General features: G+C 43.2%; 1 long non-coding RNA gene across 1 annotated transcript; it reads right to left on the minus strand.

Moving 5' to 3' along the window:
* Window positions 1-253: 253 nt before the first annotated feature.
* LOC134761431 (uncharacterized) lies at window positions 254-11,835 on the minus strand. The gene is made up of 3 exons (XR_010140027.1): window positions 11,790-11,835; window positions 11,306-11,423; window positions 254-492 (listed from the first exon to the last, which is right to left on the minus strand). It is a non-coding gene; the product is annotated as an uncharacterized LOC134761431 (long non-coding RNA).
* Window positions 11,836-17,876: the final 6,041 nt, after the last annotated feature.

Genomic DNA, 17,876 nt, shown 5'->3' on the forward strand with positions numbered 1-17,876 from the left:
AGTCCAAAAATAAAATAAAATAAAATAAAAATTATGAATAAAGCTGCTATAAATATCCATGTACAAGGTTTCATTTGGGCCTTAAATGATCTCCACCAATATTTTCTGAAAATCACATCTAGATATAGGAACTACCAAGTCACAACTACAGCTACATAAACATTATTCCATATTATTTTAGAAACTCAGATAATTTATTCATTATTTATCTAATATTTATTAAACATCTACTATATAGAAGGTACTGTTCTAAGCACATGGATAACACAATTGTCAGATACTAGCTCCCCCAAAATACCACCAAGACAACCCATTGGCGAAACCCTGTCTCTACTAAAAATACAAAAAAATTAGCCAGGCGTGGTGGCGGATACCTGTAATCCCAGCTACTTGGGAGGCTGAGGCAGGAGAATTGCTTGAACCCGGGAGGAGGAAGTTGCAGTGAGCCGAGACTGCACCGTTGCACTCCAGCTTGGGTGACAGAATGATACTCTGTCTCAAGAAAAAAAAAAGCAAAACTGAGTTATTGTTCACTTCAATAAAAAAGATCACTACCTTAACACAGTCTCAGTAACATCTTTAAGGGGGAAAGCAAAGTTGGAATATTTATAAGGTTTGGGGATCTGATTTAAGAGAGTTTTTCAATTCAAGGGGTTTGATTACAACTGGGTAAGAATCATGATACATTGGGATTTGTGGACACAGTAAGGAAAGGTTTTTTTGAGACAGAGTTCTGCTCTTGTCACCCAGGCTGGAGTGCAGTGGCGAGATCTCTCGGCTCACTGCAGCCTCCGCCTCCCAGGTTCAGGTGATTCTCTGGCCTCAGCATCCTGAGTAGCTGGGATTACAGGCGCCCACCACCATGCCCAGCTAATTTTTGTATTTTTAGTAGAGACAGGGTTTCACCATGTTGGCCAGACTGGTCTCGAACTCCTGACCTCGGGTAATCCACCTGCCTCAGCCTCCCAAAGTGCTGGGATTATAGGCGTGAACCACCACACCCAGCCAGGAAAGGGTTTTAAAGAGTCTGGGATAGTGTATTAGTTTTCTACTGCTGCAGTAATGAATTACCACAAATTTAGGGGCTTCAAACACCACAAATGTGTTACCTTACAATTGTGTCAATAGAAGTCTGACACGAGTCTCACTTGATTAAGACAATGTATTGGCAAGACTGTTGCTTTCTACAAGCTCTAAGGGAGAGTCCTTCCCTTTTCCAGCTTCTAGAGGCTGCCCTCATTCATTGGCTTGTGACCCTTTCCTCTATCTTCAAAGCCAGCAACGGCTGGTTGTGTTCTTTTAAAATCACGTCACTTTGACTTTCTATTCCATCTCCATTATTTATTTTATATATATAAAAATATATATTTGGCCGGGCACGGTGGCTCACACCTGTAATCTCAGCACTTTGGAAGGCCGAGGCGGGTGGATCACAAGGTCAGGAGATCGAGACCATCCTGGCTAACACAGTGAAACCCTGTCTCTACTACAAATGCAAAAAATTAGCCGGGCGTGGTAGCACATGCCTGTAGTCCCAGCTACTAGGGAGGCTGAGGCAGGAGAATGGCGTGAACTCAGGAGGCGGAGCTTGCAGTGAGCAGAGATGGAGCCACTGCACTCCAGCCTGGGTGACTGAGCGAGACTCTGTCTCAAAACAAAAAACAAAAAACAAAAAATTAGCCGGGCGTGGTGGCAGGCCCTGTAGTCCCAGCTACTCGGGAGGGTGAGGCAGGAGAATGGCGTGAACCTGGGAGGCGGAACTTGCAGTGAGCCAAGATCACATCACTGCATTCCAGCCTGGGCGACAGAGTGAGACTCCATCTCAAAAAAAAAAAAAAAAAAAAAAAAAAAAATATATATATATATATATATACACTATATATGTATTATATAAAAGTAAAGGACACTTCTTATTATTTTGGGCCAACTCAGATCATTCAGAATCTCATCTACTTGTTTTAAGGTCAACTAAATAAACAACCTTAATTTCATCTGCCACCTCAATTCCCCTATGCCATATAAAGTAGCATATTAGGGCCGGGCGTGGTGGCTCATGCCTGTAATCCCAGCACTTTGGGAGGCCAAGGCAGGTGGATCACAAGGTCAGGAATTCGAGACCAGGCTGGCCAATGTGGCGAAACTCCATCTCTACTAAAAATACAAAAATTAGCAGGGCATGGTGGCATGGTGTTGGGTGCCTGTAATCCCAACTACTCAGGAGGCTGAGACAGGAGAATCGCTTGAACTTGGGAGGCAGAGGTTGCAGTGAGCTGAGATCGCACCATTGCACTCCAGCCTGGGTGATAAGAGTGAAACTCCATCTCAAAATAAAATAAAATAAAATAAATAATAAAATAGCATATTAGGTTGGGTGGGTTGGCTCATGCATGTAATCCCAGCACACTGGGAGGCTTAGGCAACAGGATCACTTGAGCCCAGGAGTTCAAGACCAGCCTGAGCAACACATGAGACCCCATCTCTTAAAAAACTGAAAAATTAACCAGATGTGGTGGTGCACGCCTGCAATCCCAGGTACTTGGGAGGCTGAGGTAGAAGGATAAATTGAGCCTTGGGAGGTGGAGGCTGCAATGATCCATGATCCTGCCACTGGGTGACAGGGAGAGATCCTGTCTCAAAAAAAAAAAAAAAAAAAAAAAGCATATTAGTATATTCACAGGTTCACAGGTTCTAAGGATTAGTACATGAACATCTTTGGGGAAGAATTATTCTGCCTACCACGGAGCATAAAGTCACTTGAAGTCATCTATTGAAAAGCTGAGCAGTTAGATGTTCTTTTAAACATTTATATGGTTTGGATCTGTGTTCCCACCCAAATCTCAAGTAAAATTGTAATTCCCAATGTTGGAGGTGGGGCCTGATGTGAGGTGATTGGATCATGGAGGTGTTTCTCATGAATAATTTAGCACCATCCTCTTAGTTCTGGTCTCATGATAGTGAGTTCTCATAAGATCTGGTTGACTAAAAGTGTGTGGCACAGCTGGGCATGGTGGCTCATGCCTGTAACCCTAGCACTTTGGGAGGCCAAGGTGGGCGGATCACTTGAGGTCAGGAATTTGACACCAGCCTGGCCAACATGGCAAAACCCCATCTTTACAAAAATACAAAAATTAGCCAGGTGTGGTGGTGTGCACATGTAGTCTCAGCTACTTGGGAGGCTGAGGCAGGAGAATTGCTTCAACTCAAGAGGCGGAGGTTGCAGTGAGCCAAGATCACGCCACTGCATTCCAGCCTGGGCAACAGAGTGAGACTGTCTCAAAAAAAAAAAAAAAAAGTTTGTGGCACCTCCCCCATTATGCTCTCTTGCTGCTACTCTGGCCTCGTGATGTGTGTGGTCCCTCTTCACATTCCACCATGATTGTAAGTTTCCTGAGGCCTCCCCATTAGCTGAGAAGTTGCTAGTATCATGCTTCTTGTACAACCTGCATAACTGTGAGCCAATTAAACCTCTTATCTTTACAAATTACGCAGCCTCAGGTATTTCTTTATGGCAATGCAAGAACGGACTAATGCCTGTCATTCCAGCTACTCGGGAGGCTGAGGCAGGAGAATCACTTGAACCCAGGAAGCAGAGGTTGCAGTCAGCCAAGACCCCACCATTGCACTCCAGCCTGGGCAATAGAGTGAGACTCTGTCTGAAAAAACAAACAAACAGACTAATACAAACACGATTTTGAAAAGTTGCTGAAATTGTTAGAGGTGTTCCAACAGAGAGACTCCGTCTTGACTACCGGCTGGGTGAAACAAGGCTGAGACCTACTGGGCTGCATTCCCAGGAGGTTAGGCATTCTTAGTCACAGGATGAGGTAGGAGGTCTGCACAAGATACAGGTCACAAAGACCTTGCTGATAAAACAGGTTGTAGTAAAGAAGCTGGCTAAAACCCACCAAAACCAAGATGGTGATGAAAGTGACCTCTGATTGTCCTCATTGCTCATTATTCCTTAATCATAAATCATTAGCATGCTAAAAGACACTCCCACCAGCACAATGATAGTTTACAAATGCCATAGCAATGTCCTGAAGTTACCCTATATGGTCTAAAGGGGGGAGGAACACTTAGTTCTGGGAAATCCCTGTCCCTTTCCTGGAAAACTCATAAATAATCCACTCCTTATTTAGCATATGATCAAGAAATAACTATAAGTATACTTAGTCAAGGGACTCATGTCACTGTTCTGTCTATGGAGTATCATTCTTTTGTTTCTTCTGTAATAAACGTGCTTTTACTCTACCCTATTGATGGACTCCCCTGAATTCTTTTTCTTTTGTTTTTTTTTTTTTTTGAGAGGGAGTCTTGCTCTGTCGCCCAGGCTGGAGTTCAGCGGTGTGATCTCAGCTTGCTGCAACCTCTGCATCCCAGGTTCAAGCTATTCTCCTGCCTTGGCCTCCCCAGTAGGTGGGATTGCAGGCACATGTCACCATGCCCAGCTAATTTTTTTTTGTATTTTTAGTAGACACGGGGTTTCACCATGTTGGCCAGGATGGTCTCCAACTCCTGACCTCAAGTGATCCACCCGCCTCGGCCTCCCAAAGTGCTGGGATTACAGGCGTGAGCCACCATGCCCGGCCTAGCAAACTTTCTATGTAAGAAACAGATAGTAAAATATTTTAGGCTTTGCAGGTCAAGTGGCAAAATCAAAGATTTTTTTTTTTTGAGATAGGATCTCACTCTATCGCCCAGGCTGGAGTACAGTGGTGCAATCTCAGGTTGCTGCAGCCTCCATCTCCCAGGTTCAAGCGATTTTCCTGCCTCAGCCACCCAAGTAGCTGGGATTACAGGCACCCGCCACCACACCCAGCTAATTTTTGTATTTTTAGTATACAACTTGGTTTAACCAAATTGGCCAGGCTGGTCTTGAACTCCCGACCTCAAGAGACCTACCCACCTTGGCCTCTCAAAGTGCTGGGATTCCAGGTGTGAGCCACCATACCCGGCTAAATCAAGGATTTCATCTAGGTACTTATATAATAATATAAAAGTTTCCATAAATATTTTATTGATAACATTTACACTTTGTGTGTGTGTGTGTGTGGAAAACACAGTCTCACTATATTGCCCAGGCAGGTTTCAAACTCCTGGGCTCAAGCTGTCCTCCTACATCTGTCTCCTTAAGAGCTGGGATTACAAGGTTGAGCCACCACGCCTAGCTTATTGATAAAATTTAAAATATAGTAATTAAGTTTTCAGGCCTGTTAATAAGAATAAAGCAATTTTGGCTAGACGCAGTGACTCACGCCTGTAAACTCAGCATTTTTGGAGGCCGAGGCAGGAGGATCACTTGAGGTCAGAAGTTTGAGAGCAGCCTGGCCAACATGGTGAAACCCGGTCTCTACTAAAAATACAAAAATTAGCTGGACATGGTTGTGTGTGCCTGTGATCCCAGCTACTTGGGAGGCTGAGGTAGGAGAATAGCTTGAGCATGGGAGGCGGAGATTGCAGTGAGCAGAGATCGATCACACCATTGCATTCCATCCTGGGCTACAGAATGAGTCTCTGTCTCAAAAAAAAAAAAAAAAAAAAAAAGAAAACAAAAGAAAAAAGAAAAAAAAATCTTTTCACACAGATAGGTACTCTTAAATATGATATCAATCCACTGTCATATGATATTATTTTAGAATAACCATTGCTGGAGAGAAATTTATAAAATTTTATTAGAGGTTGGGCCCAGTGCCTCATGCCTAAATCCCAGGACTTTGGGAGGCCAAGGCGGGGAGATCACTTGAGGTCAGGAGTTCGACACCAGCCTGGCCAACATGGTGAAACCCCGTCTCTATTAAAAATACAAAAATTAGCCAGGCGTGGTAGTGTGCACCTGTAATCCCAGCTACTCAGGAGGCTGAGGCAGGAGAATCGTTTGAACCAAGGAAGTGGAGGTTGCAGTAAGCTGAGATCTTGCCACTGCACTCCAGCCTGGGTGACAGAGTGAAACTGTCTCAAAAAAAAAATAAGTAAATTGTATTAGACTCTTCTCTTAATATATGCCTTTGAGCATATCATTACATTGAAAAGTAATCACCTCCAATTGAAGATTAGATGGGAGATCTTCAATTGTACATTTAAATTGATTTTGAAATATGGAAATTTCCAGCCGGGAGTGGTGGCTTACACCTGTAATCCCAGCACTTTGGGAGGCTGAGGCAGGTAGATCATGAGGCCAAGAGATCGAGACCAGTCGATCTCTTCTGGTGAAACCCCATCTCTACTAAAAATACAAAAATTAGCTGGGCATGGTGACGTGCACCTGTAGTCCCAGCTGCTCAGGAGGCTGAGGCAGGAGAATCACTTGAACCAGAGAGGTGGAGGTTGCAGTGAGCCGAGATCATGCCACTGCACTCCAGCCTGGTGACAGAGTGAGACTCCGTCTCAAAAAAAAAAAAAAAAGAAATACGGAAATTTACTTTATATGTGAGAGCCAAAACATGCTGCAGGCACTGTAGTTCAAATCACAGAAAAGATGTATGCTGCAAACTTGTGCAATAATGGACATCTCAGGTCTTGTTTTAACTTTGACACCAGGCCAGGCACAGTGGCTCACACCTGTAATCCCAGTACTTTGGTAGGCCAATGCAGGCAAATCACCTGAGGTCAGGAGTTCCAGACCAGCCTGGCCAACATGGTGAAACCCTGTCTCTTCTAAAAATACAAAAATTAGCCAGGTGTGGTGGCACTCACCTGTAGTCCCAGCTACTCTGGAGGCTGAGGTAGGAGAATCGCTTGAACTTGGAAGGTGGAGGGTGCAGTGAGCCGAGATCATGCCACTGCAATCCAGCCTGGGCAACAGAGTGAGACTCTGTCTCAAAAAAAAAAAAAAAAAAAAAAAAAATTGACACCATAGGAAGTGTGTAAATCAACCTGACATTTCTTGTGATTCAAACAACGTTATGTATTGCCCAAAACAACTTTATCACAGTAAGAGTTTCACATATCAATACCATTTTAACTGATAATTTTAGGTTGAACGTATTAAGAAATGTTATTACATCTTCAGCAAAAGCTAATCTCTAAAACCACTTAGTATTCAATAAAACTGGTTAAGGGCAATTCTCATTCATAAGAATTTCCATCTCGCAGAATTATTCATCATAGCCAAAGGTAAAAGCAACTGACTGTTCAACAATGAATGAATGGATAAGCAAAATGTGGTATAGATGTATATACAATGAAATATTATTCAAACTCCAAAAGGAAGAACAGCTGGGCACAGTGGCTCACACCTGTAATCCCAGCACTTTGGGAGGCTATGGCAGGCAGATTACTTGAGGTTAGGAGTTCGAGACCACCCTGGCCGACATGGTGAAACCCCATCTCTACTAAAAATACGAAAATTATCCAGGTGTGTTGGCGCATACCTATAATCTCAGCTACTTGGGTGGCTGAGGCGGAAGAATCCCTTGAACCTGGGAGGCAGAGTTTGCAGTGAGCCGAGATTATGTCAGTGCACTCCAGCCTGGGCAACAGAGCGAGACTCTGCCTCAAAAAAAAAAAAAAAAAAAGGAAGGACAAGTGCTAAAACTTGGATATACCTTGAGGATATTATGCAAGATGAAATAAGACAATCAGAAAAGACAAATACTATGTGATTCCACTTGTATAAGGTACCAAGAGCTGTCGAATTCACAAAGACATAAAGTAGAATGGCAGTTCCTAGGGGTTGGGAGTAGGGAGGTAATGAGGAATTATTATTCAATGGGTATAGAGCTTGAGTTTTGCAATATGAAAAGTTCTAGAGATGGGTGGTGGTAATGGTGGCCATGGTTTCACAACATTGTGAATATACTTAATACTATTGAACTGTACACTTAAAAATTGTTAGGATGGTATAATGTTATGTATATTTTACCACAAGGTTTAAAAATTTCCTTCTCAGCCAGGCACGGTAGCTCATGCCTATAATCCCAATACTTTGGGAGGCCAAGGCAGGCGGATCACCTGAGGTCGAGAGTTCGAGACCAGCCTGACCTACATGGAGAAACCCCGTCTCTACTAAAAATACAAAAAATTAGCTGGGCGTGGTGGCGCATGCCTGTACTCCCAGCTACTCGGGAGGCTGAGGCAGGAGAATTGCTTGAACCCGGGAGGTGGAGGTTGCGGTGAGCTGAGATTGTGCCATCGCACCCCAGCTTGGGCAACAAAAGTGAAATTCCATCTTAAAAAAAAAAAAATTTTCCTTCTCAGCCCTGAGCTTAAATAAAATAGTAAGTTACAACTGCTAAGCCATCAAACTGCTGTATGGTAGATCAAGTCAGGATATTCAGCTTCATTACTGAAAAAAATCCTGGAATTCATAATGATTAAGTCCCGAAGAGCAAATAAAGTTCACTGTTGACACTGTTGGCTCAATAACACATGATAAATTCAAATATTTCCTGCAAGGGTTTTTTTTTTTTTTTTTTTTTTGAGATGGAGTCTTGCTCTGTCACCCTGGCTGGAGTGCAGTGGTGCAATCTCAGCTCACTGCAACCTCTGCCTCCCGGGTTCAAGAGATTCTCCTGCCTCAGCCTCCTGAGTAGCTGGGACTACAGGTGCATGCCACCACACCCAGATAATTTTGGTCTTTTCAGTAGAGACGGGGTTTCACCATGTTGGCCAGGCTAGTCTCAATTTCCTGACCTCGTGATCCACATGCCTTGGCCTCCCGAAGTGCTGGAATTACAGGCATGAGCCACTGTGCCCAGCCCCCTGCAAGGCTTTAAACATCTTACACTGTCACGAGCTTAGTGAATCTGCCCAGCTAAGTTTCTTCTGTCCCACAAATATTGGTAACCCCATAAATTATAACACATCTTAGCAGATTCCACTTCAGGTTGTACTGAATTTCAAATTCTTTGAAAATATTCTTGCATGTACTTATTCCATAGAGACTACTCTTTGAAGTTAATTCTTCAGTCACTTCCAACTTAACATTGCTCATTGAATAAACAACAACTGAACAGTTTTGCTAACATCCATCACCTTTTTAACAGTCAAAGACATATAGATAAAAAAGAAGAAAAGACTCCAGAAATAAACACCGCTCATTTATAAGTAGTTGATATTGAACAAGAATTCTTTTTTTTTTTTTTTCGGAGACAGAGTCTTGCTTTGTCACCCAGGCTAGAATGCAATGGTGTGATCTTGGCTCACTGCAACCTCCGCCTCCCATGTTCAAGTGATTATCCTGCCTCAGCCTCCTGAGTAGCTGGGATTACAGGTGCCCGCCACCACACCTGGCTAATTTTTGTATTTTTAGTAGCAACAGGGTTTCACCATGTTGGTCAGGCTGGTCTCAAACTCCTGACCTCAGGTAATCTACCTGCCTTGGCCTCCCAAAGTGTTCGGATTACAGCATGAGACACCTCGCCCGGCCCAATGTTCAACAAAATTTCTAAGACAATTTAATCCAATTGCCACTGCACCCAATGACAATCTGTTTGTTTGTTTGTTTTTGCAACAGAGTCTCGCTCTGTCGCCCAGGCTAGAGTGCAGCGGCGTGATCTCAGCTCACTGCAAGCTCCGCCTCCCAGGTTCATGCCATTCTCCTGCCTCAGCCTTCCAAGTACCTGGGACTACAGGCACCCGCCACCGCTCTCCCGGCTAATTTTTTGTATTTTTAGTAGAGATGGGGTTTCACCGTGTTAGCCAGGATGGTCTTGATCTCCTGACCTTGTGATCCGCTCACCTTGGCCTCCCAAAGTGCTGGGATTACAGGCGTGAGCCACCACACCCGGCCCCTGACAATCCAGTTTTTAAAAAATGGTCGCTGGGCGCGGTGGCTCACGCCTGTAATCCCAGCACTTTGGGAGGCCGAGGCAGGTAGATCACCTGAGGTTGGGAGTTTGAGACCAACCTGACCAACCAACATGGTGAAACCCCATCTCTACTAAAAATACAAAACTTAGGTGGGCGCGGTGGTGGGCGCCTGTAATCCCAGCTACTCAGGAGGCTGAGACATGAGAATAGCTTGGACCCGGAAGGCGGAGGTTGTAGTGAGCTGAGATCGGGCCATTGAGCTCTAGCCTGGGCAACAGAGTGAGACTGTCTCAACAACAACAACAACAACAACAAAATAAAAAATTAAAAAATTTAAAAAAAATGGTCAAAGGGGCCAGGCGCAGTGGCTCACGCCTGTGATCCCAGCTCTTTGTGAAGCTGAGGCCAGTGGATCATGAGGTCGAGAGTTGGAGACCAGCCTGGCCAACACAGTGAAACCCCATCTCTACTAAAAACACAAAACTTAGCCAGGTGTGGTGTTACGCCTGTAGTCCCAGCTACTCAGGAGGCTGAGGCAGGGAAATCACTTGAACCCAGGCAGTGGAAGTTGCAGTGAGCCAACACTGTGCCATTGCACTCCAGCCTGGCTGACAGAGCGAGACTCCATCTCAAAAAAAAAAAAAAAAAAAAAGGTCAAAGGGCCACAGCACTTTGAGAGCTGAGGTGGGTGGATCACCTGAGGTCAGGAGTTCGAGACCAGCCTGGCCAAGACCAGCCTGGCCAACATGGCGAAACCCCGTCTCTACTAAAAATACACAAATTAGCTGGGCGTGGTGGTGCACACCTGTCATCCCAGCTACTTGGGAGGCTGAGGCAGGAATTCACTTGAACCCAGGAGATGGAGGTTGCAGTGAGCTGAGATCACGCCACTGTACTCCAGCCTGGGCAACAGAGCAGGACTCCATCTCAAAAAATAAAAATGAAAATAAATAAAAAATGGCCAGAAGATCTCAAAAGACATCTTTCTTTTCTTTCTTCTTCTTCTTTTTTTTTTTTCCAGACAGAGTCTTCTCACTCTGTTACCCAGGATGGAGTGCAAGTGGAATGATCTCGGCTCACTGCAGCCTCCATCTCCTAGCTTCAAGTGATTCTTGTGCCTCAGCCTCTGGAGTAGCTGTGACTACAGGCGTGCACCACCACGACCGGCTAATTTTTATATTTTTAGTAGAGATGGAGTTTTGCCATGTTGGCCAGGCTGGTCTCAAACTCCTGACCTCAAGTGATCCTCTTGCCTTGGCCTCCTAAACTGCTGGGGTGAGCCACAGTGTCTGGCCCTCAGTAGGCATCTTTCCAAAGAAGGTATACAAATACAAATGACCACTAAGCACATAAGAAGATACTCAACATTATTAACCATCAGAGAAATGCATATCAAAACAGTGAGGTATCACTTTATGCCCCCTAGGATGACTATGATCAAAATGACAGATACTTGATTTTGATTATAGTACTAGTGTCTTAGTCTGTTTGTATTGCTATAAAGGAATATCTGAGGCTAGGCAATTTATAAAGAAAAGAGGATTATTTTGCTCACAGTTTTACAGGCTGTACAGGAGGCATGGTACTGCCATCTCTTACGCTTTTGGTGGGGTCCAAAGGCTGTTTCCATTCATGACAGAAGGCAAAGGGGAACCAATGTGTGCAGAGATCACCTGTTAAGAGAGGAATCAAGGGAGCAGGGGAAGTGCCAGGCTCTTTTAGAAACCAGCTCTTGTGTAAACTAATAGGGTAAGAACTCACTCACTCCCTGACCAGTGAGGTAATTAATTTATTCATGAGGGATCCACCCCTATGACCCAAACACCTCCCAGTAGGCCCTACATACAACATTGGGGATCAAATTTCAATATGAGGCTTGGGAATACAAGCATCCAAACTATACTAGTTGTGAGGATGTGGAGAAATTGGAATGCTTATAGATTGCTAGTGGGTTTACACTGTAAAATGGTATAGCTGCTTTGGAAAACAGTCAGTTCCTCAAAACACTTGATCCAGAAATTCCACTCCTGATAACATACCTAAGTTAACATGTGATCCAGAAATTCCACTTCTGAGTATACACCTAAGAAAATTCAAATCATATTTTCACACAAAAACTTGTACATGAATGTTAACTGCAGCATTATTCATAAAAACCAAAATGTAGAAAACAACCCAAATGTCCTTCAACTGAAGAATCCATAATGAAATTGATATGTACATACAAAATATTATTTGGTAATAAAAAGAAATGAATTACTGGTATATGCTACAATCTGAACAAACCTTGAAAACATTATGCTGAGTGAAAAAAGCCAGCCACAAAGGAAAATATATTTTATGATTCCCTGTATGAAATGTCCACAATAGGCAAATCTATAGAGACACAAAGTAGATTAGTGGTTACCTATGGCTGTGTGGTTGGGGGGTAGACACTGGAATGTCCACAGTAGGCAAATCTATAGAGACACAAAGTAGATTAGTGGTTACCTATGGCTGTGTGGTTGGGGGGTAGACACTGGAAATGGGTAGTGACTGCTAATGGGTACAGGGTTTTGTTGTTGTTGTTGTTGTTTTGAAAGAGAGTTTTGCTCTTGTTGCCCAGGCTAGAGTGCAATGGTGCAATCTCAGCTCGCTGCAACCTCCGCCTCCCGGGTTCAAACGATTCTCCTGCCTCAGCCTCCCGAGTAGCTGGGATTACAGACATCCACCACCATGCCCGGCTAATTTTTGTATTTTTTGGTAGAGACAGGGTTTCTCCATGTTGGTTAGGTGATCCACCCGCCTTGGCCTCCCAAAGTGCTGGGATTACAGGCATGAGGCACCGCGCCCGGCTAGGGTTTCTTTTCATGGTGATCGGAATATTCTAAGATTTATTCTGTTGGGCCAGGCATGTTGGCGTACACCTGTAATCGCAGCGCTTTGGGAGGCCAATGCAGAAGGATCCCTTGAGCCCAAGAGTTCCCGAGCAGCCTAAGCAATACAGCAAGACGCTATTGCTATTAAAAAAAAAAATTAGGCCAGGCACGGTGGCTCACACCTGTAATCCCAGCACTTTGGGAGGCCGAGGTGGGTGGATCACCTGAGGTAAGGAGTTCAAGACCAGCCTGACCAACATGGTTAAACCCCATCTCTACTAAAAATACAAAATTAGCCACGCGTGCTGGCACATGCCTGTAATCCCAGCTACTTGGGAGGCTGAGAAAAGAGAATTGTTTGAACTCAGGAGGCAGAGGTTGCAGTGAGCCAAGATCGCGCCATTGTACTCCAGCCTGGGCAACAAGAGCGAAACTCTGTCTCAAAAAAAAAAAAAAAAAAAAAATTAGTCGGGCATGGTGGTGCGTGCCTGTGATCCCAGCTACATAAGAGGCTGGGGTAAAAGATCTCCTGGGCTTAGGGAGGTAGAAGCTGCAGTGAGCCATGATCATGCCACTGCACTCCAGCCTGGGCAACAGAACGAGTCCTTGTGAGTGTTTCAAGAGACAAAGCAGAAGCTGTAATGCCTCTTATGACCTCACTTCTGAAGTCACACACGGTTATTCTTGTACTATTCTATTGGTCACGTAGGTTATCTCTGATTCCATGTGGAAAGGGACTATATAAGGTCATAAGTAACTGGAAATGATTATCATTGGGAACCATCTTAAAGGCTGGTTATCACAATCCAAACCATAATTTTAAGCAATTTACACAGGAAAAAAATGTTAATGAACACTAAAGTCTAATTTTTAAAATATTGACTCAATTTTATTTCCATTTCATATCTATATGTATACCCTACATATACATTGCTTACTGTTTGAAGTTTATTCCCTTTAGGTGTATAAATTTATTTATTTGCTTGTTTTTTCTTTTTATTTTGAGATGGAGTCTTGCTCTGTCACCCAGGCTGGAGTGCAGTGGCACAATCTCGGCTCACTGCCACCTCTGCCTCCCAGGTTCAAGCGATTCTCCTGCTTCAGCCTCCAGAGTACTTGGGATTACAGGTGTGTGCCACCACGCCCAGCTAATTTTTTTATTTTTAGTAGAGACAGGTTTTCACCATGTTGGCCAGGATGGTCTCGAACTCCTGACCTCAAGTGACTCGCCCACCTCAGCCTCCCAAAGTGCTGGGATTATAGGAGTGAGCCACCACACCTGGCCTGTTTGTTTGTTGTTTGTGTTTTTTGTTTGTTTTTGTTTTTTGAGACGGAGTCCCACTCCGTTGCCCAGGCTGGAGTGCAGTGGTGCGATCTCAGCTCACTGCAACCTCTGCTTCCCGGGTTCAAGGGATTCTCCTGCCTTAGCCTCCCGAGTACCTGGGACTGCAGGTGCACGCCACCACACCCAGCTAATTTTTGTATTTTTAGTAGAGACAGGTTTTCACCATGTTGGCCAGGATGATCTCGATCTCTTAAACTTGTGACCTGCCCGCCGCAGCCTCCCAAAGTGTTAGGATTACAGATGTGAGCCACGGTGCCTGGCCTTGTTTGTTTTTTAAGACAGAGCCTCACTCTGTCACCCAGGCTGGTGTGCAGTGGCACAATCTCCACTCACTGCCACTTTAACCTCCTGGGCTCAAGGAATATTCCCACCTCAGCCTCCAGAGTAGCTGGGACTACAGGCATGCGCCACCGTATCTGGCTAATTTTTGCATTTTTCGTAGAGATGGGGTTTCACCTTTTTGCCCAGACTGGCCTAGAACTCATGAGCTCAAGTGATCCACCTACTTCAGCCTCCCAAAGTGCTGGGATTATATGCGTGAGCCATGGCGCCCACCCCCATCTGTTTATTCTTAAGTGAACCTTGGTAGTTTGTCTTTCAAGGAATTTGTCCATTCATATAATTTATTTATTTAATTTTTAAAGAGACAGGGTCTTGCTCTGTTGTTTAGGCTGGAGTGCAGTGGTGCAAACACAGTTCACTTCAGCCTCAGACTCCTTGGCTCAAGCAATCCTCCCACCTCAGCCTCCCAAGTAGCTGGGACTATGCACCACTAAGCCCAGCTAATTAAAAAAATTTTTTTTCTAGAGACAGGGTCTCACTATGTTGCGCAGGCTAGTCTCCAATTGCTGGCCTAAAGCAATTCTCCAGCCTCAGCCTTCCAAAGTGCTGGGATTATAGCACTTTGGGCTCTAATGTGGTATAAGCCACAGTGCCCTGCCTATCTAATTTATTAAATGAGTAAAGTTGTTCATACTGTTCTCTTAGTGTCCTTTTAATATCTGGGAATGTGTTGTAATAGCACCTCTCTCATTCCTAATGTTGGTAATTTGTGTCCTCTTTTTTATCCTGGGCAGTCTGGTTAGAGGTTTATCAATTTTATTAATCTTCTCATAGAACCATCTTTTGGATTCACTGAAGGTATTGTTTTTTCATTTTCTATTACATTGATTTCTGCTCTGATCTTTATTTTTCTTTCCTTTCTTATATTTCTTTCTTCTGCTTATTTTGGGATTTTTTGCTCTTATTTTCCTAGTTTCTTAAGATGAAAGCTGAAGTCATTGATCTGAGACTTTTCCCCTAATATAAATTTCCCCTACGTATTACTTCAGCAGCATTTCACAAATATTAATATGTTTTGTTTTCATCTTCATTCAGTTAAAATGCCTTCTAATTTTCCTTTTGATTTCCTCTTTGAGCATGGATTATATGGAAGCGTCTTGTGGCTGGGCACAGTGGCTCATGCCTGTAATCCCAGCACTTTGGGAGGCCGAGGCAGGCGGATCACAAGGTCAGGAAATAGAGACCATTCTGTCCAACATGGTGAAACCTCATCTCCACTAAAATACAAAAAAATTAGCCAGGCGTTGTGGCGTACACCTGTAGTCCCAGCTACTCAGGAGGCTGAGGCAGGGGAATCGCTTGAACCCAGGAGGCGGAGGTTGCAGTGAACCAAGATTGCGCCATTGCACACCAGCCTGGTGACAGAGCAAGACCCCATCTCAAAAAAAAAAAAAAGAAGTGTCTTGTTTAGTTCCATATAGTGGGGGACTTTCCAGAGATGTTTCTGTTATTGATTTCTAATTTAGTTCCACCATGGTCGAAGACTATATCTTGTATGACTTGAACCTTTTCATATTTATTGAGACTTGTTTTATAGCGTAGAATGTGGATTACCTTGGTAAATATACGTTACTAAATATTCTGGGTACACTTTGAAAAGAATGTATATTCTGCTATTGTTGGGTGGAGTGGTTCTGTAAGTGGCAATTATGTCAAGTGGGTTTATTGTGTTGTTCAAATCTGCTGTGTCTTCACTGATTTTTTTTGTCTATTGTTCTATTAGTTATTGAGTATGAGTATTGGAATCTCTCACTATAATTGTGAATTTGTCTATTTCTCATTTTATTTCTATCAGTTTTGCTTTATGCTTTCAAGCTCTGTTATTAGGTATATTCATGTTTAGGATGATTATATCCTAATATATGAATTGTCACATTATCATACAAAATTATGAAATAGTAATAATACAAAAATAGTATGAATATGAAATATGAATATAAATGAAAATATGAATGTGAAATGTGAACAATGCAAAATATATGAGTGATACAAAAATTATGAATTGCCACATCATCATACAAAATGACCTTTTTTATCCCTGTTAATACTTCTTTTTTTTTTAATGGAGATAGATAGTAGTCACAGTTTTTTTTGTTGTTGTTGTTTTTTTGAGACGGAGTCTTGCTTTTTCGCCCAGGCCGGAGTGCAGTGGTGCAATCGCGGCTCACTGCAAGCTCCTCCTCCTGGGTTCATGCCATTCTCCTGCCTCAGCCTCCCGAGTAGCTGGGACTACAGGCGCCTGCCACCGCCCGGCTAATTTTTTGTATTTTTAGTAGAGACAGGGTTTCACCGTGTTAGCCAGGATGGTCTCAATCTCCTGACCTCGTGATCCGCCCGCCTCGGCCTCCCAAAGTGTTGGGATTACAGGCGTGAGCCACCGCGCCCCGCCAGTAGTCACAGTTTTAATAATAATGGCAAGTCATGGGAGGCAAGTCAATGTTTATCAGTGAAACAGTAGTTAATAAATTATGATACAACCAAGTAGCTACTAAAAGCTAAGTTTCCAAAGAATATTTAAAAGGATTTTTTAAATGTTCACAGTACACGGGAGAAAAAAGGGTTAAAGAAAGAACTGCATACATATTCTGATCTCATGGGTGAGGGTGAGAAATATACACCCAAAGAAGCCTGGAAAGACATATCCCAAAATGTTAAAATTGATTATTTCTGGGAGTAGATAACAGGTGATTTTTGGCTTTCCTTTTACTTTTTGGTTTCTCTCAGATCTTTTTTTGCATGTATTGCTTTTATACTTGGGGGGAGAACAATAAATGGTATTTTGTCGGGGGGAACCACAGAAGATAGAAAAATCTAGTTATGCTTTTTCATTCTTCCTATTTTTAAATTACTAAGAATCAAGATGCTTAAATCTATGCATGAAATAAAAAAAGAAAATGTCTCGGGAGATTCTTTAGTAACAAAAATATTTATCAAATCTAAAAGGGTAGAAATACTGCTTTATTGGATAAACTTACTTCCAAATTACTTTCATGTTTTTTAAGAAGTCCTAATGAGCATTCAAGAAGAAAACATATACTGCTTCCACAGGAATAAGGACAAATAAAATGAGGCTGCCACTTGCCACAAATGATATTTCCTAAAAGAAAAAAATGTAATATTTAACTTTTCTTCTGTTGAGGCAAGGTAAGTGAACTGCATACATCATAAATAAGATTTTCTTGGCCAGGCGCTGTGGCTCATGCCTGTAATCCTAGCACTTTGGGAGGCCAAGGTGGGCGGATCACGAGGTCAGGAGATCGAGATCATCCTGGCTAACACGGTGAAACCTCATCTCTACTAAAAAATACAAAAAATTAGCCAGGCGTGGTGGTGGGTGCCTGTAGTCCCAGCTACTGGGGAGGCTGAGGCAAGAGAATGGCGTGAACCCGGGAGGCGGAGCTTGCAGTCAGCCGAAATTGCACCACTGCACTCCAGCCTGGGCGACAGAGTGAGACTCTGTCTCAAAAATAAATAAATAAATAAATAAATTAATTAATAAAATAAAAATATTTTCTTGCTTTACAAGAAGGAAGAACTGAGATCCTGTTTTTTGAATGCAAGTTAAATACAAAATCCACTCT

Source organism: Pongo abelii, chromosome 4, assembly GCF_028885655.2.
Source record: "Pongo abelii isolate AG06213 chromosome 4, NHGRI_mPonAbe1-v2.0_pri, whole genome shotgun sequence".
Taxonomy (NCBI): domain Eukaryota; kingdom Metazoa; phylum Chordata; class Mammalia; order Primates; family Hominidae; genus Pongo; species Pongo abelii.